At 35.1% G+C, this 25,855-nt stretch overlaps 1 protein-coding gene across 10 annotated transcripts in view; it reads left to right on the forward strand.

Annotated features, from left to right (window-relative positions):
* The window catches only part of FOXP2 (forkhead box P2), a 565,307-nt gene that overhangs the window by 80,279 nt on the left and 459,173 nt on the right, over positions 1–25,855 (forward strand). The window lies entirely within an intron of this gene.

Raw genomic sequence — 25,855 nt, forward strand, 5'->3', positions numbered from 1 at the left:
AGGGTCTCCTTGACATCTCTACTTAAATATCCCATAGGAATCCATCTAAAATTAAGCTCATTGTCAGCTCCTGTCTCATCTATTAAAAATATGCTTCTCTTAAGATACTTTTTGTCTTAGTGAATAGCATTAATAACACTGTTATGCGCTCAGTTGCCTATGTCAGAAATATTGGGTCATCAATATTGGGTCACCTGGATGTCTCCCCTCTTCTTGTCTTCACTCTTCTAGGCCCATTGAGATTGAATAAGCTCCAAATTTGACCACAAATATATTTCTTTCTCCACATCCCACTGATACTACCCTAAAGTTTATACTAGTCTAAAACTTTTATTTCAACAACTGCCATGACTGTTTTCCTCAATTTTTTATGCCTTTAATCCCCTCTAACTCGCTAGGTAGCAAGACTTAACTTTTAAAATAAAGAGTGGGTGATTCTTATTTTTTTATTCAAATCTTAAATATTTTCCCTTGAACTTAGGGTAAAATGGAAAGTGTGTCTTCAGGGTGGTCTACAAGTCCTTGCAAGAATTGGACCACACCTGCCCCTTTAGCATCATCTTTCTGTACTCAGCATATTTGTGACTCTGCTTTCTTACTTCACTTACTGTGGCCTAATTTTATGAATTGATAGCTTCAAGTTTTTTTTTTTGTGCCTTGTGGCTTTTGTGCATGTTGTTCCTTCTGTGGGACTTGATAATGGATGAATGGGGTAAAAGATCAGGATGATCCTAAGATTTCAAACTTGGTAATTCTGTTTCCTTTCTTCACAGACTTTATCCCAGGAAATTAATATATATAAAATCAAGCATCAAAGTAGAAGATGCTTAAAGCCCTCTCTTAGCCTAATCTTCTCAACCTTAAATATTTCAGAACTTCTCTCTGTGTTGTGGTTCCCAAAGATATCTTGCATTCTTTGTGTGTTCTCTTCTCTTTGGAAAGTGCTTCACTGCTTATGTGCTAGATGACCTACTACTGCCCTTTAACACCCTGTTCAATCACAGCTCCTTGGAGGGGATGAGACTCCAAGATGGCAGCTTCCTTTATATCACCTGTGTGTAGTTTGCAGCTATACCGGAGATGTAGAAAAGTAGCTTATTGACAAAACCAGGATTTGAACCTTCGCTTCTCTGATTTTAAAGCATAAGTCTTTAACTACCTTTTGCTAGATATTGTCATTATTTAGTAAGTACTTATTAAATACATACAGTAATAAAAATATAAAATACTCTGTGACCTAATTAGTAAGAAAGGCTTTTATGTCATCAATGAGAGGAAGTGATTTGACTGACACAGAAGGTAAGGATTTGACTGAAAGAGAAAAGCAAATTCCGGTCTGTATGGGATGGTTCAACTTCTAAGCCAGTTAGGTTCAGCCTTGCTTTGTAACACCCTAAGATACCTCTGGTTCTCAAAAAAAGGTATGAGGCTAAACTTGGGTGAAATAGGCCATGAAATGAATAAATTAATTTTAATTAGAAGTGGCAAATATGTGTCACATATATTCTTGTGTTTTAATTGCCTTATGCGTTTGTGTCTTGCTCCCCTCAACTTGATTGTGAGCTTCTTTTGAACAAAGATATACCTTATCTTTTCTAAGCATCTCCTGTACTGAATGTCTGGTTCTACTTGATAATTATTTTTTGTGTGTAAAATAAATGATAGTGCTTTATCCCTTTATAACTTAGTTTTAGGGGCAAAACTTCAAGTATTTTCAAATACAGTCATGTAGCTGATAATTTGTTTGTATATACCAATAGTTGGAAGCATTAATATACATGAAAAATAGAACTAACTCTTCAGTACTGGGTTTAATATCTTTTTGCGAAAGAAAAATACTCTGGTATGCATAATGTCAAGGACATACTCAGTGAAGAAAAGCAGTTTATGTTGGATCTAGGCTAGAAGAATGCTCTATTCTAGCATTTAACTAGTAGGTGAGTTTAAATATCTATGCAACTCTATCTTAGGACTTACTTTGCCTTTTGCTTTTCATTTTCTTTTGAATATCAAGAGATATTCACATTTGGAAGGACATATTCTTATTAGCTCTAATGAGTTTTTTTGGTAAATGAATTGAATATAAACAACTATTGTGTTTGTCTTTTTTTGTAAGAAAGATTTCAAGCTGAAGATCCTAGTCATATAATTAAAAGGACTAATCCCATTCAATCCTTGAATCCGTCTATAGAAATAGAATTCTTAAAACATATACACAAAAGGGAATATGGTGCCTGTTGAATTTTATATTATGTTCAGTTGAACTATTATACTCCTAAAACAAATTTAATTTTGATTAGGAAAACTGATTCCTTCTTTTGTGCATTTATAAAAATGTCGACATTACGGACCATGGTGGCACTAGGGAAGTAAGGGTGGGGGGAGAAGTAACACTTGTATTATGTTAAATCAGAGAAAGAATTGCACTTGGCAGTTTTTGTTTGCAGAATGCAGGAAAGGCTGAAGGCTTTTGTACAGTTCAAAGAGCACATTCCACAGATACAGCAGTTGTTGGTTGCCTGCGGGGATCATCAGAATTGGGGGTGGTGGTAGAGGTCTGGATCACAAAAGTCCAGGCTGTTGGGCTGTGTGTTTGTAAAGAAAAAAAATGCTTACCCTTTTTTGAAAAGTTGTGCAGAAATTGCCTCCTATCATTTATTTTAAACATAGCACTTCTGTATCAAAATTTAATCTGTGCAATAATCAGATGACCTTCTTGTGTAGCCTTTGCTACCTCTTGCTCTTTAATCATCTGTTTTCAGATTAAGGTTTACATGTTCAAATGTGGAAGCATGGAACTGCTGACTGCTAATCTGTCAGTTAAACTACATAGAAAAGCATAACTGAATTGATTTTATTTCACAGTCATATAGTCAACTATCATTTATACAAGGCTATTAAACAGTTTCAACAAGTTAACTCAAGATTCTTAAGAGAGCCTTTTTAACTGAAAATATGCCAAAGGCTAGCTTTTTCAGCTGGCGTGTCAAGACTTCTGCTGAATTAACACTTGTATCATTTCCCTACAGAATATGCAAGTTATAGTTTCTCCTGTGAACTGAAATAATGTAGCTGAAAGTTCTCTGAAAATTATAAATTGTAGGCCGATATAAATCAGCATTATTAAGTTTCTTGAAATGTCTACTTTGTATGATATTATGTGTGCTTTATATTTTTTATATCAAATTTTGGCAAAGTGTATCAACATAGTTTCATTAGCTGTTTTCTTGGATTAATACATACATATATATATACATATATACATACATACATACATACATACATATATATACATACATATATATATATATATATATATATATATATATATACCTAATTAGTGATGTTCTATTATAATTTTGGTTTTAGGAAAAGCCCCCAAAGCCTTATCTTGACCTAGTCTTGAATTCGTAGAATTTGGGATAAAGTATTTTGTTGTATCCAGATGTGTTTTATCTAACCTGTCACACTCAATCGCAGAAGATTAGTTAGTGTGGTATAAAACAAGAGAAACATCAAAATTAGAATTATCTGTTGAACAAACTTCTGAGTCCATTGTAATGAGAACTTCTTTATTTTTATTTTTTAAGATTTATGACTTTCAAGATTAAGAAATTCTGAAAACATATCTAAAAGGGCAGAAACTAATTTAGCAGAATCCATGTACCCACCATTCAGATTTAATAGATGTTGCTATTTTGCCATTTTAATTTTAGACCTCTTTATTAAGAAATCCTCACAGGTCAAAGCCTTTTTTTATAGTGTTGAAATACCCATTTCTGAATTGATTATTTGGCAGCAGCATCTTAAGGTTCTTAGCTGAATTCTTTCCGATTTTAACACTGGGCTTGTTAATGTCGTTTTCCTCAAAATTGCTGCAGCTTCTTTACAGTGTGGCTTCAAGAAGACCCAAGGCCCTCTGTCCCAGAATTTCAGCTTTCCTCCTCATTATTTCCATAAGACCTGAAATTGTTTTATTTTTCAATTTTTAGCTAGGGGACTTTGGGGGCCATTATTAAATATAAATGCTTTATGGAGGGAATAACACATTAAGCCATTATTAGCCATTATCTTCATCTCGCAGAAGCTGGGATGGTAGAACTATATTCTGAGAAGAGAGTGGCCAGGAGGAAGGGAGTGCTTAGGGGTTGGGTCTGCCTGTAGCATTTGGTAGACGCGTGAAATAACTCCCAAATGAAGCATTCAACTAAGAATCATATAATATATCTCAGGAATTTTTGCTGGGGCCTCTATGGGAAAGAGAAACAAATGAAAACAACATTGTAGGAGGTCACTGACTTTTTGCAAAGTTAAAACCAGCAGTTAAACCATGCTGTTTAGTGGATATGTAAAACCGCTAAGGGAAACTGCTTTTTGACTTGCAACGTGCATTTGTACAGTTTCCTAAGTAGATAGTGTTAAACCCATTTTACCAGCGAGAATACTGAGTAACAAGGAAGTTAGGTAGCTTTCTGAAATCTTACAGCTAGGAGGTTAAAAATCTAGAATTTCTGCCGTTAAGTCCGTCTGTTGACTATACCCAAATACTTCATGGGATTCGTTGCCTTCATTACCGAAATGTACTTCTCCCATGTTAAACTTACTTAAAGCTTATCTAGTTTTTAAAGAAACAGTTCATGACTTACACTTAACCCCCACCCCGCTTCCCCCGCCCCAATTTGGTGCTGTTCTTTCTGTGCATGTTTGCAGTACAAAAGTAAGCACAGACTTTTATGGTCTCCCATATTCCACTGAGGTATGTGTGTTTGCTATCCTTAGAAACTTGTTTGTTTGGCCCCTTAAGATCTGGGCCCTGGCTTATACTTTTTTTGGTTCCAATTATTGCCAACCCAGCACTAAGCAGTCAGTGAGTTCTCAGTAACGCCTGCTTCTGGATTTAGCTCAGGGCTCCATTCCCAGTGCTGACAGTACCAGCTGTGTGATATCAGACAAGTTACTTACTATCTCTGAGCTTTAAGTCCCTCCCTTGTAAAAAGGGGATAGTAATAAAGCTTGTCTCCAACGGTTGTTATGAGAATTAAACCAGGCATGGCAATATAAAACACTTTGCTTAGCACCTGGACCATAATAAGCATCCTAAACATAAGCCAGTAATCATAACTCCATAAATTCTAGCTTTTGTTCTTATTTATCAGTGTAATCAATCAATGCTTATGGAGTGAAGGATTACCCATAAGAATAACTTCTATTGGAAAAACTCTCTAATTACAATTTTTGGGTCCCATTTGACAAAAATGTCCCTCTTTAAACAAACTGATCGTTCATAGATGTTTGAGTGATTAAAGAGAATGACACACACACACACCCTCACACAAACACTTTTTATCTATACTCAGATATTTAGACCTTACTTAATAGACAACCCAGAGATCCCGGTTTTTTCTTAAAGTTATCCATCTCTTCCATTTCTACTGCAATAGCCTTCTAACACTTTCCTTTCTCTCGTGTCCACCAGCAAGAGTCTTTAACCCTGGGTCCTTTGCCTCCAGCAGATTCAGGATAGAACTGAATTTCAACATAATTAGTTTTCTTTGTAATTCTATGTATTTTATTTTATGCACTTAACAATATTATTCTGAGGAAAGCTGCATAGGCTTTACTGGACTGACAGACGGTTTCATGGCAACCAAACACCTAAGAACCTCCACCAGAAATTTAATTTATTTTCTGTAGAGCACAGGTGTATGGTGCTCTCCTCAAAATATAAATCAGCTCACGTCATTCCTTAATGTGAAAGACTTCACGTGTACTTGAAATAAAATATAAGCTGCTTACCTTGGCTTGGAGAGGCCCTCCTCCCTAGCCCTAATTCATCTCTTGCCACCGTGTTCCTTGCTTTCTCTGCCTGACATCAATGGCTCTCTGTCACTTCCTGAAACCCTTCCTGACTCAGCACCTTTGCACTTGCTATTTCTACTGTTTGGAAAGTTTTTCCACATGCCTGGCCTGCTCCTTGTACCTCAGGTCCTAGGTTAGGTGATGCCTTCTTCGGGAGCTTTTGCTGGCTTCTCTGTCTGATGGAACTCCCCACTCACCTGTTCTCTGGTTCTCTTCCACAGCTCGTTTCATTTATATAGTTCTATTAACAGACAAATACCTTTGTTTAATGCCTGTGTTCTTACTGATTTGTATATTCCATGGGGGCGTAGAAAATGTTAGTCTCATTCAGGCTGCCGTCTAGTATAAAGCCCAACCCTCTGTAGATCAGTAATATCCATTGAATAAATGAAAGAATTGGGGGAACATGAATGGTCTGTTGTTTGGAATATATGAACTCATTTGTTTATTCATAAACTCATTTATTAGACGATGAAAAATGAGAGACCAGCTATAACATTTAAATTCTGAATAGCTTTCAGAGTAATTCATGAGCTACAGATGAATGCTTTAATCTCTTCGGTTCTTCAGAAATGAAATGTAATAGTTCATTATATGACAAGGGGAACCACCCAGAAAATCAGAATTCAAAAAATGTGCTTAACTTCTTTCATATGTTACACCTTCCATCTGCCATACCCTAAGCCTATACCCTATTAACTCTATTTCATGATAACTTTGTCTTATGATTGACTCACCTGGCTACCATATACCAGGATCATAATTGCATCCATTGAAACTGCTTTTCTGTCATATATAACATTTACTTTAAAAAATATCTTATCATTTGTCTAGAAAGTTATATCTCAAACTTTGGATAATTAAATACGTTTTGTCCTGTTGCAGAGTCGGTCATTATAGCTTTCTGTTATTATTCTCTGACTTAGACTATGTTTACTGAACTGATTCTTGCATTAAAATGGAAACTTCATTTCAGTGATGTGTAGATTTGAACAGTAACCCTTTTATATTATATGTGGACTAAATCCCACGAGTGTCTGCTCTTTTATTTCCCTCCTCTCTTTTGGGGGAAAAGTATTCTCCAGTAGAGTCAGAGAAGGTTTGTGTAGAGCAGTTTCTTTCTCTAACTAGGCCAGTGACAGCCTGAGAATATTTTTTTTTACTATCTTAAATAATCGATGGTTGTCTTATTCTAAGTGAGCTTGTGAGATATAAAAATGAAGAAAACAGCAGAATGTAGTTTATGCCTTGGTCATTATTTAGAAGACTTTTGTGGGCTAAAAAATTAGGTAATTCTTTTCTTTTCTTTTTTTAATGTTTATTCATTTATTTGGGGGGGGAAGAAAGAGAGAGAGGGAGGGAGAGGGAAGGAGGAACAGACAGAGGGAGGGAGGGAGGGAGGGAGAGAGAGAGAGAGAGAGAGAGAAAGAGAGAGAGAGAGAAAATGCCAAACAGGTTGTGTGCTATCAATGCAGAGCCCAACATGGGGTTAGATGTCATAAACCGTGAGATCATGATATGAGGCCAAAATCAAAGAGTCGGACGTTTAACTGACTGAGCCATCCAGTCACCCCTAGGTAATTCTTAAAGAGAAAATGACTGCTTTTTCCTTACTACTTTCATTCCTTTAATTTTTTAGAGCTCTCTAAAGGCCAGGCTCCAATAATGATTAAGGCTATTCTTTTTCCTTATTTCATATGTAACTCAACATAATCTCATAACTGATTGCTTTTAGTATTCTTTTCTTGGCTGTACTGATTCTTTATAGAGAATTTCATGCAAGCGAATGAATGTTTGTAAATACATATTTATTGGTTGATTTGTTTTTTAGATTTTACCTCATAGGTCTTTCTCAATGTGACTTATTTCACTTAGCATAACCTCTAGGTCCATCCATGTGGTCACAAATGGCAAAAATATCCTTTCTTATGGTTGAGTAGTGTTCCACTGTACATCTGTATATCTGCATGACATCTTCTTTATCCATTCATCTATCAGTACATGCATATTTATTGAAGATGTTTCACTTTAGTTCACTTGGGGTGTGATGGGAAGGAAAAAGAAGGTGCAGGCATTTTTGTGATTTATCCCACTATTTCTTTTAGGACCCTGAGAACACAAAGACAGTATTAGTATGCTGCTGCTTAAATGATAAATGCCATCTCCTACTGTTTCCCTCCTCATCACTGAACACAGCTAAGTTGTTTTTGATCCTAGTTCTTAATATTTTTGTGTCTTACTGATTTTCTGACTCTGTCCTTCCTTTCTTCTGTTTCTCCTCCCTGCCTTCTTCCCTTTCTCTCTCTCTCTCTCTATCCATTTCCATCCTCCCCCCGCCAAAAAAAAGATGTAAAATAAGTGGATTCATTTTCAGAAAATATGAGAAAGAAACTAATGAATATAAAATGAGTCAGGCAGTAAAATTAGTTTCTGCTTGGCATAGGGATAAGGTGTCGTCTGATTACATGGAATTAGGAAAGAGGAAACAAGAGAGTCTAATTCTTCTTAAATGTCTTCAGCCTTTTTTTTTTAACGTTTATTTTTTTTTATTTTTGAGACAGAGAGAGACAGAGCATGAACGGGGGAGGGGCAGAGAGAGAGAGGGAGACACAGAATCGGAAGCAGGCTCCAGGCTCTGAGCTATCAGCCCAGCCCAGAGCCCGACGCAGGGCTTGAACTCACGGACCGCGAGATCATGACCTGAGTCGAAGTTGGATGCTTAACCAACTGAGCCACCCAGGCGCCCCTTAAATGTCTTCAGTCTTATTCCAGGTGTACCTAGAGCTAGAGTTTTGGGCTTCTGCGTATGGATCAGGTAGCTTTTTGGTTTGTCTCCAGTGTTAGGCAAATTCAGCTTTTTCAACAAAACTCATGCGTTTGTTTTCCAGCTTCTAACATTTGTTGCTATTGTCTACTCTGTTGAACTTTCCATCCTCATAGATTTGTTCCTTTGTTGAACAGTGCTTAGCTGTCATTTTTGTATGGTTTGTGAAGGGAGAAGGGATAAATGCATGTGGTCCATTCTGTTTTGAACTGGAAATTCTCATTTCGTTTTTGACAGAGATATATGAAGTATCTGGTTACACATGGAAGAAGAGTGAGAAACACTCTCGAATAATGAAAAATCCCAAGACAGAGACCAGGCCTTGTGGCCCAATAAGAGTAGTTAACTTCACCCATGCCTCTTAGTTCCCCACCTCCCTAGAGTGTGATTTGAGGTGAGGATGGGGATTAAGACTGAGTTTTCTCTAGAGACGTACACACAGCAGGACACTTAAGCACAAGCGCTTGGGGGCCATATGATATGAGTCTGTTCATACAGTTTTTCCATTGAAGAGTTATGAGCATATAACCTGATTTATTAAGTTCTTTTTTTTTTTTAATTAACTAACAGGCTTTGTGTTTTTGGAGAAGTTTTAGATTTTCAGAAGAAATGAGCACTTAGTACAAAGTTCCCTTTTTTACTCCCTCTCCCCAAAATAGTTTCCTTCATTAACATCTGGCATTAGTGGGGTACATTTGCTACAGTTGATGAACCAAAATTGATAGCAACTAAATTCCAGAGTTCACATCCAGGTTCATATTTTGTGTGGTAAACTTCTGTGAGTTTTGACAAATACATCATGTCATTTATCCACCATTACAGTGTCATTCACAGTAATTTCACTGCCCTAAAAATCCCTTGTGTTCTATCTATTCTCTCTCTCCCTCACTCCCTTTCAAATCCCTGGTGACAACTCATCTTTTGTTATCTTTATAGTTTTGCCTTTTACAGAGTATCATGTAGTTGAAATCATATGTTATATAGTATTTTCAGACTGATTGCTTTGACTTCACACCATGCATTTAAGTTTCCCCAGGTCTTTTCATGGCTTCATATGATATCTCATTTCTATTTATTGTTGAATAACATTCCCTTATATGGTTGTATAACAGTTTGTTTATACATTCACTTGTTGAAGGACATATTGGTTGCTTCCAAGTTTCAGCAGTTACAAAGCTTGTATAAACATTCTTGTGCAGATTTTTTGGTGGACATAAGTTTTCAACTCATTTAGGGAAATACCTAGAGTATAATTTCTGGGTTGCATGGTAAGACTGTAATAAACTGCAAAGCTGTCTTCCAAAGTGGTTATACATTAACTTGTTTTTATATTTTAGAAATAGTGTAGACTGTTTTATATAGCAATATATATGGAAATCAATAGTAATTTGTATTTCACTTATCATTTTTTACATAAGTAAAAAGTCATTGTTGGGGCACCTGGGTGTGCCTCAGTCAGTTGAGTGTCAGACTTTGGCTCATCTCCTGATCTCACAGTCTTTGGGTTCAAGCCTCACATCTGCCTCTGTGCTGACAGCTCAGAGCCTGGTGCCTGCTTCAGGTTCTGTGTCTCCCTCTCTGTCTGCTCCTCTCCCTGCTTGCGCTCTGTCTGTCTCTCTCTTTCAAAAATAAATAAACATTAAAAAAATTGTTTAAAGTCATTGTAGAGGCTTTATGATTTTAGTATTTACTGCTATATTGCTATTTAATGTTGCGTTGACCCTAACATGGCTAGAAGAGAGGTTCTAATGAAAAAAAGGTGCTGTATAAATTTAAAGGAATCACATTAGTATACTTTATTTTTCATTTAGTGAAAGCATTTCTACACCTTCATAGACATAAGCATACATTAATGGAGTACGGTGGGCTGGGTTGGAATGACAATGTTTCATTTGCTTTATACTTAATTTACTCATTTAGTGAACATTCATTGAGCTCCTATGGTCCCTGATCTTATAGAGGCTTAAATAATTATCAACATGTTCATACCTAAAAGAATGTCCTGCAGGAAGTTGCAGGACATCCAGAATCTCTCACCCTTACCTATGAAGTATTAGTGGGTCTTATCAGTTACTATGATAACTAAAATTGCCCTCTCAAAGTTGTGAAACTCTCAGTGGTACTACGGTTGTTGAGAAAGGTTGTGTTTGATTATTTAAAGGTGAGTCTATTTGTAATTCAGTTTTTCCTGTCTGACACATTTTATTTAACCATAAGTTAGGGGTTTCCCAAATCAGACTCAGTGATGGATTATAAATAAAGTCACAACATTAACTCAGCGAAGGGCATCAGAAATAAGGTAGGAGTTGCCTTAATATGTAGTGTAGAAATTGAAAGATGTAGTGTGGGACAGGAAAGGTGAGTTCCTTCTGCAATGTCACACAGCCTACTAAAGGCAGGGCACTTTGGACTGATCCATGCTGTGTCCCTGTACACAGGAAATACTGTTCTCAATCTCCTGTGTGTTAAGATGGATTTTACTTTTTATCAATAACAGAGCCAAGAAGATGAAAAAAAAAAAAAAAAACAACTTAAAGCCCATTAATATTGTATCTTCCCTATATTGTGTTTAAAATTAATTTACAGCTGCTTTTATTTTACTTTCTTTTTTTCTCTCTTTTCATTACTTCGAGTATCTTTGCTTTGTTACTTACCATTCCTTTGTCATCGCTGCTTGTCTTTTCTTTTTACGAGCTTCTTAAATCCTGCTGCATTGCCTTTTGCCTTTCCTTCTTTAATCTTTTCTCTTCTGTTTAATTTTTAAATCCTTTGCCCTTTATCTTTCTTTCAGTCTTTTTAGCCGCTCTCTCTTCCTTTGATTTCCTCTTAAACGTTACTTCTTCTTAACATTGTATTATTTATTGATTTTGCTTTTTGTTTTATCTTTTTAATTTTACGTTTTCCTTTGTATATAAGGAAAACCTACTCTGCCTCCCCATACTGAATTGAAGAGAGAAATACTACTAAATCCTCCATACTACTTAGAAAAAAACAACAACAATATTTATTCAGACTTACTGTGTGGATACTGAAAGATTTATAGGACACATTTTCTCCTCTTTTTTTCTTCCTTTGTTTTGAATCAAAGCCCAAATAATTGATGTGCTGATATATAGCAAATTCAATTATTTTCTATCTTTCTAATAAGCTAACTTCAACTGTATACAAAATATACTTTTAAGACATAAACATTTGTTTGTAGCTAGACCACAAGTAATTTTGCCTTTGATTAAATCTTTGGGATTAACTGGAATACATTTATAATACTATTAGCACAGATCAAGGGTTATAGTAAAACATAAGAGATTATAATAAAAGTGTAATTCTTCCACAAAATTACTCTGTCTAAATAGCCTATGAATTTGGTTTAATACATGCTAGATTTTTATATTAATTTTATAACCCACTTTTCTTAGAATTTAGAAAAGATCTGAAGGAAATGCATTAATAGAACTCCACTAAACTGGGTTGGCTTTTAGTGTATGAGTCTGTCCTTAGGCATTCTAAGAAATAACTGTGGGGTGGAGATCTAGATAGTCACTTTTGTCAGGGGAAAAAGAGCAGGTAGCTATTCCAAGGAAAAGCAGAGGTGCATGACATCTTGGGTGTATCATTACTGCTTCAAGCAGGAAATTTCTTAGGGACATTCTCTAGTTGAAGAGAGACCAGGAGAGATCAAGTGACTTGCCTCAGTTTACAAACAGAAACTGGCAGAGCTAGGGATTGAATTCAGATTTTTTATTATCTTTCTTCATATTTATCTCATATATTTATACATTCTGTTGATTACAATTCCTACCCATCCCAAGCTTGATTTTACTTGTTGTTCATCCTGTAGACAACATGTAGTATCTCAAACATCTTTTCATTGCCACTTATTATAGCTTTATATACATATATAACAAATCATTATGTATATAAGTAATATATATTGTTTATTATATATAAACCTATTATTGAGATTTTAAACAATAGCTCTCTCTCATCCATTAATTTCACTGAACAAACATTACTGAAGCTTACTATTTTTAAGGCTAACAGTTGTTTTTCTCTGTTAGATGATCATTTTAAAATTCTTACGTGCTTTTCTTGATAATGTTGTTGCTGTGTCTGTTGGTTTCCCTCTGCCTAGGGTTAGGCTAGTATATGTTTATCCTGCCCAGGAAGAAAGGGCTTACTAGGTAAATGGGTAATGTCCATAGGATTTTAGTGATACATATCAAATAACATTTAAAATAACAAGCTATCTTCTGACAACTAGTGCACTTTGGAAAAAAAATTGGTATTTTAATTGTGTATCTCATATTAAAATCTTGAAAGGACCCTGTACTAAATAACATTTTCTTAACCTAGTTTTTCTGTTGTAACTAGTTAAAGGAATGAAACACACTTTCTTTGCTAATTTGATAATTTTGGACTATTAATTCCCTAACCCTGATGCTTGTTAAAACAAACGTGAAATTAAAAAACAAACAAACAAACAAAAAAAAACTTCCTTTTGCAAACATTTCTCACGTGGGATACCCGGAGTTAAAATTTTGGAAACCCAGTTTGATGTTCTGTGTATGTATGTGTGTTTAAAATACACTTGTGGTGCTATTAATAGATTGTGATTTATACCTTTCATCAGTCTGTATTAATCATTTACAAAATATGGTTCAGCAGCATTATGACCTGAGAACTTCTGTTAGAAATGCCAATTTTGGGGCTCCATCCCAGACTTGTTGAATCATACACTGTGGGTGTGGGGTCATAAATCAGTCTGTTTTCATAAATTTTGCAGGCAATTCTGATGTAGCCTCATGTCTTAGTTCCAGTTATTACATGACCTTCCTCTGGTTAGTACAATTTTACTTGTTGTTTAAATAAATTTTCTTAGTATAATCTCTGAGTGGGTTGAAATATTCAATAGCACCCAATGCTTGTAAGTGCATGTATTAGTTAGTTCTTGCTGCTATAAAAAATATCACAGACTGACTGGGTGGCTTAAGCAATAGAAATTTATTTCTCACTATTCTGGAGGCTGGATCCAAGATTAGGGCGCCCGTATGGTTGGGTTCTGGTTAGAGCCTGGATTGCATTCTCACTGTATACTCACGTGGTGGAGAAAAAGAGAGATGGAGAGGGAGGGAGAGGGAGAGAGAGGGAGGAAGAGGAAGAAAGAGAGAGAGAGAGAGAGAGAGAGAGAGAGAGAGAGAGATCTGTTGTCTCTCTTACAAGGACACTAATCCCATCATGAGGCTCTACTCCCGTGACCTCATCTAAACCTATCATCTCCAAATACCATCACATTGTGATTAGGGCTTCAACATATGAATTTGGGGGAGGGGGCAGGTGGGGGGGGGGGGACAAAGTTCACTCCAAAGCAGTGCAGTTGCATTGGATTCATTCCTTGTGTAAAACAAGAAGTGAAACTAAAGTGAAAAGACTTCTGAAGTTTATTCCAAATTTCTTCTTTAAGTAATAGTTGTACCTCTTTTTAGAGAGAGAGGGAGGGCACGCAAGCTAGGAAAGGGGACAGAGAAAAAGAGAATCTTAAGCAGGGCACGCTCAGTGCAGGACCCAATGTCAGGCTCAATCCATGGCCCTAGGATCATGACCTGAGCTGAAATCAAAAGTTGGATGCTCAACTGACTGAACCACCCAGGCATCCCTAGTGTACCTCTTTAATCTTAATTTTTTTTCTTTGAAATTATCTTAAAAATGTAAGCGGTATGTAGCAAAGGACTGCGGGGGGGGGGGGAGTTCAAATATAATGGATATATGAAAGAAACATTGTATAAGTGTAATAAAAGTTATTTTTGATCAATACCTTTTTTAGTTTTGTGTTTCAGCTGTCTGTGTTTTAGCCAATGATTTATAAGTCCATCTAAGCAATGAACCATATGACATCTGAAAAGTATAATGATTGCAGAGATCATAGACATCATCCAGACTACCTTCTACCTGATGCAGATGCCCCCTTTAGAGCTTCCCAATCTTGCCTTGAATGTCAGTCCCTGTGATAGGGTTCCCCAGAGAAACAGAACCAATAGGATGTGTGTGTGTGTGTGTGTGTGTGTGTGTGTGTGTGTGTGTGTGTGTGTGTATGTATGTAGAGGGAGGAAGAGAGAGAGAAGAGAGAGTTTTGTTTTAAGAAATTGGGGTTTACAAGTCTGAAATCTGCAGGGCGGACATCCAGGCTGGAGATCCTGGGAAGAGTTGATGTTCCAGTTTAAATCAGAAGGCAATTTGGAGGCAGAATTCCCTCTGCTTCAGGACATCTCTGTCTTTTTGTCTTTAAGACTTTCAACAGATTGGATAAAGTCCACCCACATAATAGAGGGTAATTAGCTTTTACTCAAATGTTAATCTCATCTAAAAGTTACCTCCAGCCTGATGTCTAGACTGGTATTTGAACTAAATATGTTGAGTACCCTGGCCTGGCAGAGTTGACACGTAAACTTTTAACTATTACAGTATCCTTTCATATTTAGAGTCAATCCTACTTTATAAATATTACATAACGCTTCTACCTTTGAAATGATATAAAAATAATATGTGATGGATAGATATATACATAAATGAATGAATGAAGAAATGAATGGATAAATAAATGAATGCTGACCAACACCAGATATATTACCTTTACTTATTAATAACAAAAGATTCAACTCCCTCTCAACTCTGTGGGAACTTTAGAAATGGAGCAGGTAGCAGAAGTGTGTGTAGAGCACATTGATTCACTGACACAGTAGAGAATCACAGAGCTCTTTGTTTGACCTTACCTGGTATGGTTATCATATCGAGCAAAATACACAAACTAAGAAAGGGTACCTACTGTGTTGAATGTCTGAATTGAGATCCAAGAAAGATTCTGGTGTAGTGGTGTGAGAATAGGAAGATGAAAATTAATGGGATGAATACAAAATCTTGTCCTTAAGTTTCAAAAAAGTTGCAGAAGTGTGGATGAAAAAGACACTTAGAAATACACTAACTCAAAATACCCCAGAAGATTAGAGAAATTGGTAAAACAGATTGTACCTACAGCACAGCTGTTGCCTAATATAAGGCAAAAGAGATTTGACACATTAGAATCTACTCTTGGTAAAACTTTTTCTATCAAAGATTGTCATAAGAGGTTGTCACTTTAAATCATATCTTGCCATATAACTAGTAAGTTGAAAATTATGTTTTAATTTTATATTAGGTTATGGATTTTATCCTGTGGTTAGTTCCATACACACAAAGTCAGCCCTCAATTAATGTCAGTTCAATTGACTTAAAAGTTACCATCACCAAATAGCTTTGAGAACAATACCTTCAAGTGATACTCTAATGATAAGCTGAATGATAAGATAGCAGAATTGCAATCAAACAAACAAGGCATTAAGGGAGAGGTTTTTGGCATACTATGACCCAAAGAATCTACATCAACATATAACTCCTTTCAGTTTTTTTTTAAACCATTTCTATATTTCTCTGAGTTATGATCCTGACACATATAATATTTAACCTCTTGAGCCATTTATCCGAAGCTATTCTGAACCCTCTATCATGCCCACAATACTGGGTATAATTGGAGGACACATTGTACTGAGATGTCTGAGCATTTCCATACAGTGAATAGGGAGACAGGAAACACCGTAAAATGAATACATTATTACATCTTGCTCTGTTCTTTTGCAAAATTGTCATTTTTAAATTTCAGGGTACCTACCACTTCTGTAAAACCCAGATGTGGAACCATTTAGCTAATACCAGTATTGATAGACAGATTACATTAGAAGAATTGCTAGTACAAAGTAGGAATTTCAGAGTTGATGTAATTTGACCAAGAACTGTGAAGCAATGTTATATTTTAGCCCCATATCCTTTCTGACTTCATTTAAATTATATAAAGATTATGCATCTTAGAATTTTCCTTCTATTTGTTCTTATAAAGTACTCCCCCCCCCCCCCCCGGATAATAATCTGACCTTACTACTTAAAATGTTTTTTTCTGGGGGCGCCTGGGTGGCTCAGTCGGTTGAACATCCAACTTCGGCTCAGGTCATGATCTCGCAGTCTGTGAGTTCGAGCCCCGCATTGGGTACTGTGCCGACAGCTCAGAGCCTGGAGCCTGCTTCTGATTCTGTGTCTCCCTCTCTCTCTGCCCCTCCCCTGCTCATGCTCTGTCTCTCTCTGTCTCAGAAATAAATAAAACATTTAAAAAAAATTTAAAAATGTTTTTTCCAAATATTAACCATTACAAATACGTGTTTTTAATAATAGATAACCTAGTTGAAGGAATTTGAAAAGAAACATAGAAACTTTGATAATTTTCCTGATATATTTTTGTTTGTTTCATATTTAGTTATACCTTACATTGTTCATAAAAGAATTTATAATTGTTTTCTGATGAATATACAATCTAGGGATTTAATTTTCTTAAATTAATGGCATTTCTGGAGCCATACACCTGGTAATACAGTGCTAGTCAATATAAAAGTTGCAATCATATTAAATTTCTGTTATACAAAAGGTGACCTGTCTACTGTATCCAGCACTAAGCAATGGCTGAAAATTCCATAAGGAGCAAGAGTATGGAAAATAGGGCAATTAACTTGTTATAAATCTGGGAGCATACTTGGTAGTACCCTAAAGCAGTCAAATATTTGGGCTTATATGCCTTGTCAGTTCTGAGTCAGAGGATTTCAGAAAATTTGGTCACAAACTTTTTAGGAAATGGAACATTTTCGTGGAAAACTGTGTTCTTTCTTTCATTTCTCTCTCTTTCTGTGTCTTTTTATTTCCTCCTTTTTCCTTCCCCTTTCCTTCCTTTCATCCCACCCTCTCTCTCTTTATTTTCCTTTAAGAAATATTTATTTAATTTCTTCTCCATGCAAAACACTATGTTGACATGAGCAGCTTACAGGGTTATAAGACATAGATTCATAAATATCATTACCCATTTCAGCTCTGTTACAGGTATCCAGATAATTTTTCAAAAGAGTTATTTTATTATGTAGTTTCACAACTGAAACTACATCTGAAAATTTTAAAACTTTTCCTCCTACCTTGTCACTTTTTATTGTCCCCTATTTTTTTTCTCTTAAAGTAAGATTTTTTTTTAGAGCTGTTTTAGGTTCACAGCAAAATAGAAGGGAAGGTACACACATTTCCCATTTATTTCCTGCCTCCTCAAGTGCGTCCCCCGTTATCAACATCTCCCACTAGAATTACAATAAAATTAACATTTGTTAAGATTGATGAAACTACTGGATGTTATTCATAATCGTCATAGTTTATATTAGAGTTGACTTTTGGAATTGTATGTTCTGTGGGTTTGGATAAATGTATAATGACATGTATCTACCATGATGGTATCACGCAGAGTAGTTTTAACTACCGTAAAAGTCCCTTGTGCTCACCTATTTATCCCTTCCCATAAACCCCTGTGAACCAGTGATCTTTTTACTCTCCCCATAGTTTTGTCTTTTCCAGAATATCATATAAATTATTTTAGAATAATTTCTTTTACTTAGTAATATGCATTTAAGATTCTTCCATGTCTTTTCATAGCTTAGTAGTTCAGTTTTTAGCACTGGATAATATTGTTATCTAGATGTATCATAGTTTGTCTGGATCTTAAATTTTGAAACACAGATTTTAGACCTGGCAGTGACATTAACTATTTTTGAGATCTTAGTTAGTCACTTAAAGCTCTTTAAGTCTCAGTATATCTTCATTTCTAAAAAGAGGGCTTCTTATGTTGTAACAGAATGGAATTTCAGATTGTTGACATTATAGTGACATTGGAGACCTGGTTAAATAGCTTGTGACAGACAGAAGTGGATTTGAATCATGCCTCTGTGATGAAAGGTCGAATTACTTAGTCTCTAATTTGCATATGTAATATAGGGATATATAATTATACTCACCTAATTAGATGTCTTGAGGATTAAATGAGAAAATGCATATAAAATATGCAGCCAGTGGCTGGTACATAATAAGAGCTCAATAAATTTTACCTAGTTTTACTATTATTTAATGGATGTTCAGTACCTCTTACCAGTCCTTTTACTGCTTCCTCTTGATTAGTTCCCTCCATTCCTTTCGTTTCTGTGACTACTACAAATTCTTTTTTACTATTTTCAAGTTCCCTATCCATTTGTACTCCTACAGGCCCAAGAAAATATCATCACTTAATTTATTTTTTTAAGTTTATTATTTATTATTTTTATTATATTTTTATTTAATTTATTATTTTTTTAATTTAAATAAAAATAAAGGTATGTTATATCCAGACTTTCCTATTGCCTTTTCCCAAATTATTTGTGTGAATACACATTTTTATTATTCCCTTCAGTTTCTGAGGATAAATTGCCAACTGGGTCATCATGAAAGTTTTCTTAATTTTTGTTTATCTTTTTCAGTTATAAATAATGACACCAAATTAAATAATGTGGGTAAAACACTTAACCAAATGTGTGGAACTCAATAAATGTTAGTTTCTCTCCCTGACATTCCCAACTTCACCCCAGTGTGCCTGCATTCTATACAGTGGAAGCTATCTTTGTAAATTACTGATCAGATATGTCCCTTTCCTTCTGTGACTCTCCAAGATCTTTTGAATAAAGGTACAATGTCTTTTCTTGGCTTACAGACCTGATATAGCTATTCCATATGTCCTTTTCTTTCTTCTTCTTTTCTTCTCTACATTTTATTCAGCCACCAATTTTTTTGTTCTGTTGCTATTGGGTATGCTTCTCCTCTATATTCGTTGCTCTTCATAATTTCTTTATTTCTCTTTCTTCCTTAAGATAAGCTTAACACCCTAAATATAACAATGTCCTTGAGGTTATGGGTAGAGTTGACCATGCCATCAGTATTTTGGATACCTCCATTACAGAATCTGTGTGTTGGATTGTAAATTGTTCTTTATATGTTCATGTTTAAGAAGTCAAAGAGTATATGAGAATAAAAAGACAAAGTAAAATGTAAAAAATCACTTCTCCCCCTTCCCTCAATGTCATTTCCCAGTGGAAGTTATTTTCTTTATTGTCTACCTTTTCCTATAGATAAAGCTGCCACATAGAAATAAAATGCAAGCCATATAGGTAATTTAAAATTTTTGAATAACCACATTAAAACAATATAAGAAGAAACAGTGAAACTAATTTTAATAGTACAATTAACCAGTAAATCCAAAAATATTATCAACATGTAATTTATATAAAAATTACTGATGAATTGTTTTACATTCTTTTTCCAACAATATCCTTTGAAATCCAGTGTGTATTTTGCACTTAAAGTTCAACTCAGTTTACACTAGCAACATTTCAAGTGCTCAGTAGGAACACATGGCTGGTGACTACTGTATTGGATGGTGCAGCTATAGAAAAACTCTGAGAACTGAGTTAGTAAGGCAAGGGTTTGATTTGTAGCTCTGCAACTTAGTAGCCATATGATTTGGGGCATGTTATTTACTGTCTCTGAACCTCAGTCCCTCTCTCCTGGTAGTATTTCATAAAGCTATTGTGAAGATTGAACAATAAACACTGCATGTGGTCATCTGATTTTTACTGACTTGTTTCTTTACACTTCGTTTTCAGATACACTCCTTTAGTCCAGGAAATTTGTATATGTGGAAACACTGAGCTATAGGATTTTCCTTTTTTGGTTTCTTTTGTTGAGTGCTGTGTTCTAGGCTCCATGTGACGCACTGAACATAAAATCTCCCATTCTCAAGGAACTCATGGTCATACATTACTTATTGCCTGACCATTTCAAAAACACAGTACAAATTATTTTATAACATAAAATGAAAATATGGACACATATTTCTAAATTTAGTAAAGATTGTTACTGATTTTATATCTCTGAAATCTTCTTTTGCTCTCTTTTGATCTTCATAACTCACATTAAGGATCACACTATACCTTCTTTTTGCGCTGGAAATCTTGAAATGGCCTTGGGCAAAGGCAGTAAAATTCTGATCTGGGCTGAAACTCCAGAGAAAAGACCCTTTAAATATTTTTTTTGCAAACACTACCAACAGTAAACTCTAAGTTATTTAAGATATAGAATACTTTGAGAATTTTTTAGGGACGTTGCTACTTCTGACTTAATTCCCTTATGTTGCTGCCCTTTGGCCATTTCACTGTTGCTTTAGAACCTTTAAGGCATAGGAAAAAGGTAAAACTCAGAATATTTAGCAGCCTTGGAAAATTGTTTGATAGGCAAGAAGATTATATGTGATGGGTTAATGGGGTAGATTTAAGTGATACTTTTCTTCTACTGCCCTGAATGATTGAAATTTGATTATATGTTATTCTTGTGTACATCAAATTGTTTCCAAAATTACATACCTGGCAAATACAGAGAGTGACCCTTTGGAAGAAAAAAATTGCATATGCAAATTTTGAATGTTTTCTGAGTGTAGGAAATAATGTTCCAGGCTAATAGAAACATGGTGCTCCATTGAATTTTAGTTTTGATTAGTATAGAGTGAGATACTATGTTTCAATTATAATGGCAATGATAAATAATGCTTTATCTTCTTATCTACAGTAAAAGACACCTAGGGAAATTGGTCCACTTTTTTCTTAGATTCTTCAAAGTGGTTAATGGTACAGTTTATTTTACCACTTATTATACTTTTTTACTGTTGCCTTTGCTAGAGTAACATTGAAATGTGTTTACAAACAAGAACTTAAAATACATGTAAAATTAAGGGACTATCATAAAAATGTCATAATTTGTGAAACAATTACATTGTTAGGATTTTTTAAATGGTGTGTTATTATTTCAAGTTTATTAGTATTTATAGATTTGCCATCTTTAGAAGGTAAACTGAGAACCAGGTTGTCCTGAGTATTATTAAATGAGTGTCATATTGATCTTTCTGGGAAGCAGATGAAGAGACGGACATCAGCATACAATACAGTGGTGAGGGAAAGTTTTTGAGATCAAAACCTTTGGGAGGGAATGAAAGGATGCATAACTCAGAGATGTGGTATCAATGAAGGCACCAGGTGCCTTTTGGGGAACTCTGCAGCTGGATGGCCCTTCATGTTGGCCCACATTCAGGCCTGGGGCCAGTCTTTATACCACTGCACTGTTCATTGAACGAAGGCTGCTCCAGGAGGCCTCTTCAGCTAAGACTGTAGCTGGAAAAGAAGTCTTTCATCCCAGAAGTGAGTTTGGGCAACACCTCACAGTATCCACTATATTTAGAATAGGTTAGAAACTAAGGTGCTGGATGTAATTATCTAAAAAGAATCCTAGTCTTGGTACAATTCCCGTGTCTTGCCTGGATTACAATAGAACCACCTATTTGTTCTTTCTCCTTCTGTTATTGTCCTCTTATAATCCATTATCAGCATGATGGACAAAACAGGCTTTTAAAAATGTGAATCAGATAGTGACACTACTCTGCCTAAACTGTTCCCATGGCTTCCAGTTGGAAGAAGGATAAAATACAAATTCATTATTACAGCCTCCAGGCTCTGACTGATTTAACTCTTGTCTATTTCTGCAGCATTATCTCGTGCCACTTTTCTTCTTCACATATTATGTTTTAGACACACCGGCCTTCTGTCAGTTTCTTAAACATGCCAAGTTGTCTCCTCATTGAGGGCACTTACACTTCCGGTTTCCCCAGCCAGGCATGCATGCCTCCTCACTTTTTATGTGATTGTTTCCTTTTTATTCTTTAGTTCCAATCCCCAGAGAGACTCTGCCTGACTACCTTGTTTAATGTGAGACTTTAATAGTTTTTCTCTGTCACATCACTATGTTTTCCTTCATGGCCCTTATTATCACCTATAATTATCTTGTTTGTTTGTTTCAGTATTTTCTGTCTTCCCCTGTTGGAATGAAATCTCTGTGACTCATTTTCTTATCCTATACATCTTCCTATAATAGATCCTTGATCAATTTCATTGTTACTGAATGGTTTCTGATTATTTCTACTTTTTGGCTTATTATGACTAGTGTAGCAATGAACATTCCTAGGGTTTTTTTTTTGTAGTGGACATATGTTTGTAGTTCTCTTAGGTATATAGTTAGGAGTTGCACAATATCTGTGTTTAACATTTTGAGCCAAACACTATTTCAAAGTGGATATACTGTGTTAGAATGCTACCAGCAGTATAGGAGGGTTTCACTTATTACAGTCTTTTTTTGAAATTTTTATTTAATTTTATTTTTTTAATTCCAGTGTAGTTAACATACAGTGCTATGTTATATAGTTTGTATTTTAGCCTTCTTATAGGTGTGAAGTGGTATTTTTGTTGTATTTTTGACTTCCATTTCCCTAATGACCACTAATGTGTTGGTATTGACCATTCCTTCTTTGGAGGAATTGCTTCTTAAATCTTGTGCTCACATAAAAAAAAAAAATAGGTTGTATGTCTTTTATTGTTGAATTTGTAAGAATTCATTACATATTTTAGATACTAGTCTTTTATCATATACATAATTTGCAAATATTAACTTTATTTCTGTGGGTTAGCGTTTCAGTTTCTTTATGATATCCTTTGAAGAACAGAATTTTAAGTTTGACGCAGTCCAGGTTATCTAGTTTTTCTTATGTTACTTGTGCTTTTGATGCCATATCTAATTCAGGGTCACAAAGATTTACCCTATGTGTTCTTCAAATAATTTTATAGTTTTAGCTCTTACATTTAGGTCTGTGGTTCTGTTTGAACTAAATTTTATGTATCTTACCATATTCTTTTGCATTTGGATATCCAGTGGATCCAGCTCCATATGTTGAAAATACTATTATCACTGAATTGTCTTTCCTTGTCAAAAATCAACTGACCTTAAATGTAAAGGTTTATTTTTGTACTTTCAATTTTATTCCATGATCTACATGTCTGTGTTTTAAATTTTTTTTTTAATTTTAGAGAGAGAGAGCACGATCAAGGGAAAGGGAGCAGGGGGGCGGGGAGAAGAGAGAGAGAGAGACAGAGAGAGACAGAGAATCTTAAGCAGGCTCCACGCTCAGTGTGTAGCCTGTATATGTCTGCCTTTATGGTGGTAGTACATTGGCTTGATTACGTAGCTTGGTAGTAAATTTTGAAATCAGGAAGTGTGAGTTCTCAAACTTTGTTCTTTTTGCAGTATTTTTTTTTTTGGCATTTCCATGAGTTTTTGAATCAGCTTGCTTATTTCCGCAAAATAAAGACAGCTAGGATTTTGATAAGGATTGTATTAGATCTGTAGATCACTTTGGGAATATTCCATCTTAAAAATATTAGTCTTCAAATCCACAAACATTAGATTTCTTTCCATTTATTCAGATCTTCTGTGATTTTTTTCAGTGATATTTAGTATTTTGCAGTGTACAAGTCTTGTATTTATTTTGATGAGTTTATTTCTAAGTATTTTATTCTGATACTATTGCTTGTATACAAAATACAGTTCACTTTTGTGTGTTGATCTTGTGTCTTGCTACCCTACTGAACTTGTTTACTAGCTCTAACAGACTTTTTTTGTGGATTCCTTAGGGTTTATATATGCAAGATCATATCATTTACAAAAACAGATGTATTTACTTCTTTTCCAAACTCTATACCTTTTCTCTGTGTGTGTGTGTGTGTGTGTGTGTGTGTGTGTGTGTGTGTAATTGCCTTAGCTAGAACCTCTAGTACCATGTTAAATAGATTTGACAACAGCTGGCATTCATTCTTCTTTCTGATCTTAGAGGGAAAGCATTTTATCTTTCACCATCAAGTATGTTGCAAACTGTGTGTATGTGTCTGTGTATGTGTTTTGTAGGTGCTTTTAGCAGGTTCAGGAAGTTTCTTTCTAATTCTAGTTTTTCTGAGTGTTTTTAACATGGAAAGGTGTTAGATTTTGTCAAATGCATTTTGTTTATTGAGATGATCATCTTAAATTGTTTGAAAAAGAAACAAAGCTAATTGAACACACACACATACACGGTGAAACACATTCATACATAACCAAGAGCAAACGGATAGCTGGCCAATTGAACTACATCTTCTTACCATATTTAATATCTCATCTCTTTAAAGAGTAAAATGATGGGGCACCTGGGTGGCTTAGTTGGTTAAATGTCTGACTCTTGATTTCAGCTCAGGTCATGATCTCGCAATCCTGAGTTGATTAATTAACCATTTCAAACAGTATTAGTAACAACAATAGGCTGACTCATGGAGCAAGCAACCTATCAGTTTTGGATAGCTCTTATTTTTTTAGAAACTTTGGCTCTTATATTTAGAGACTTCTAGAATATATTGATTTGTGTTTGGACTCTTAACTTAGTCTAATTAAGATCCATTAGTCTTAGTTGTCCTCTGAAGGGCATATTTCATATGTATACAAATACATCATATTTTACAAATACATCAAGTGTTTGGAAAATAGTTATATTTCCACTTTGCCCTCTTCTTTGGGTTAAATATCTCAGACTAATAATTCATTGATTAATCATTGCAAAGTGGTTTATAGCTCTGATTTAGAACTTTGCATACTGTATTGCTGGTTGTTTTATTGTTTTATCTTTACAGTTTTAATGAAGTATAATTTTCATGCAATAAAAATCACCCATTGCATTTGTATAATTCAATGATTTTGATATATTCAGATTTGTGTAATCATCACCAGATCCGGTTCTAAAACTACCTCTCCCCGCCAAATTCCCTCATGTTCATTTGTGGTGAAGCCCTGCTACTATTCCCTGCTAGGCAACTGTTGGTCTGCATTCTGCGTTCACAGATTCGCCTTTCCTAGAAAATTTTTGTAAACAGAATCTTACATTATATAATCTTTTGTATCTTTCTTCTTTAAATTAGCATAATGTTTTTGAGATTGACCAATGTTGTAGTGTGTTTAGAAGTTTTTTTTCCCTTTTTTTTGCTGAGAAATATTATATGGATCAAATTTTATCAGTTTACCATCTGACAGACATTTGGATTGCTTTCTGTGTTTGAGTAATGCTGCTATGAACATCTGTGTATAAGTCTTTGTATGGACATATAGATAGTTTTCTAGGAGCATGAATATAGGTTCACTGATAAGTCTGTGTTTATCCATTAAGAAACTACTAAACTGCAACTGTTTTTAAAAGTGGTCTTTGTTTTGTTTTGTTGTGTTGTGTCTTTTTGAGTGTGTGTGTTTTACATTGCCATCAGAAATGTATGAAGATCACAGTTTTTCCTTATCCTTGTCAGCTTCTGT

This window comes from Felis catus, chromosome A2, assembly GCF_018350175.1.
Source record: "Felis catus isolate Fca126 chromosome A2, F.catus_Fca126_mat1.0, whole genome shotgun sequence".
NCBI lineage: Eukaryota > Metazoa > Chordata > Mammalia > Carnivora > Felidae > Felis > Felis catus.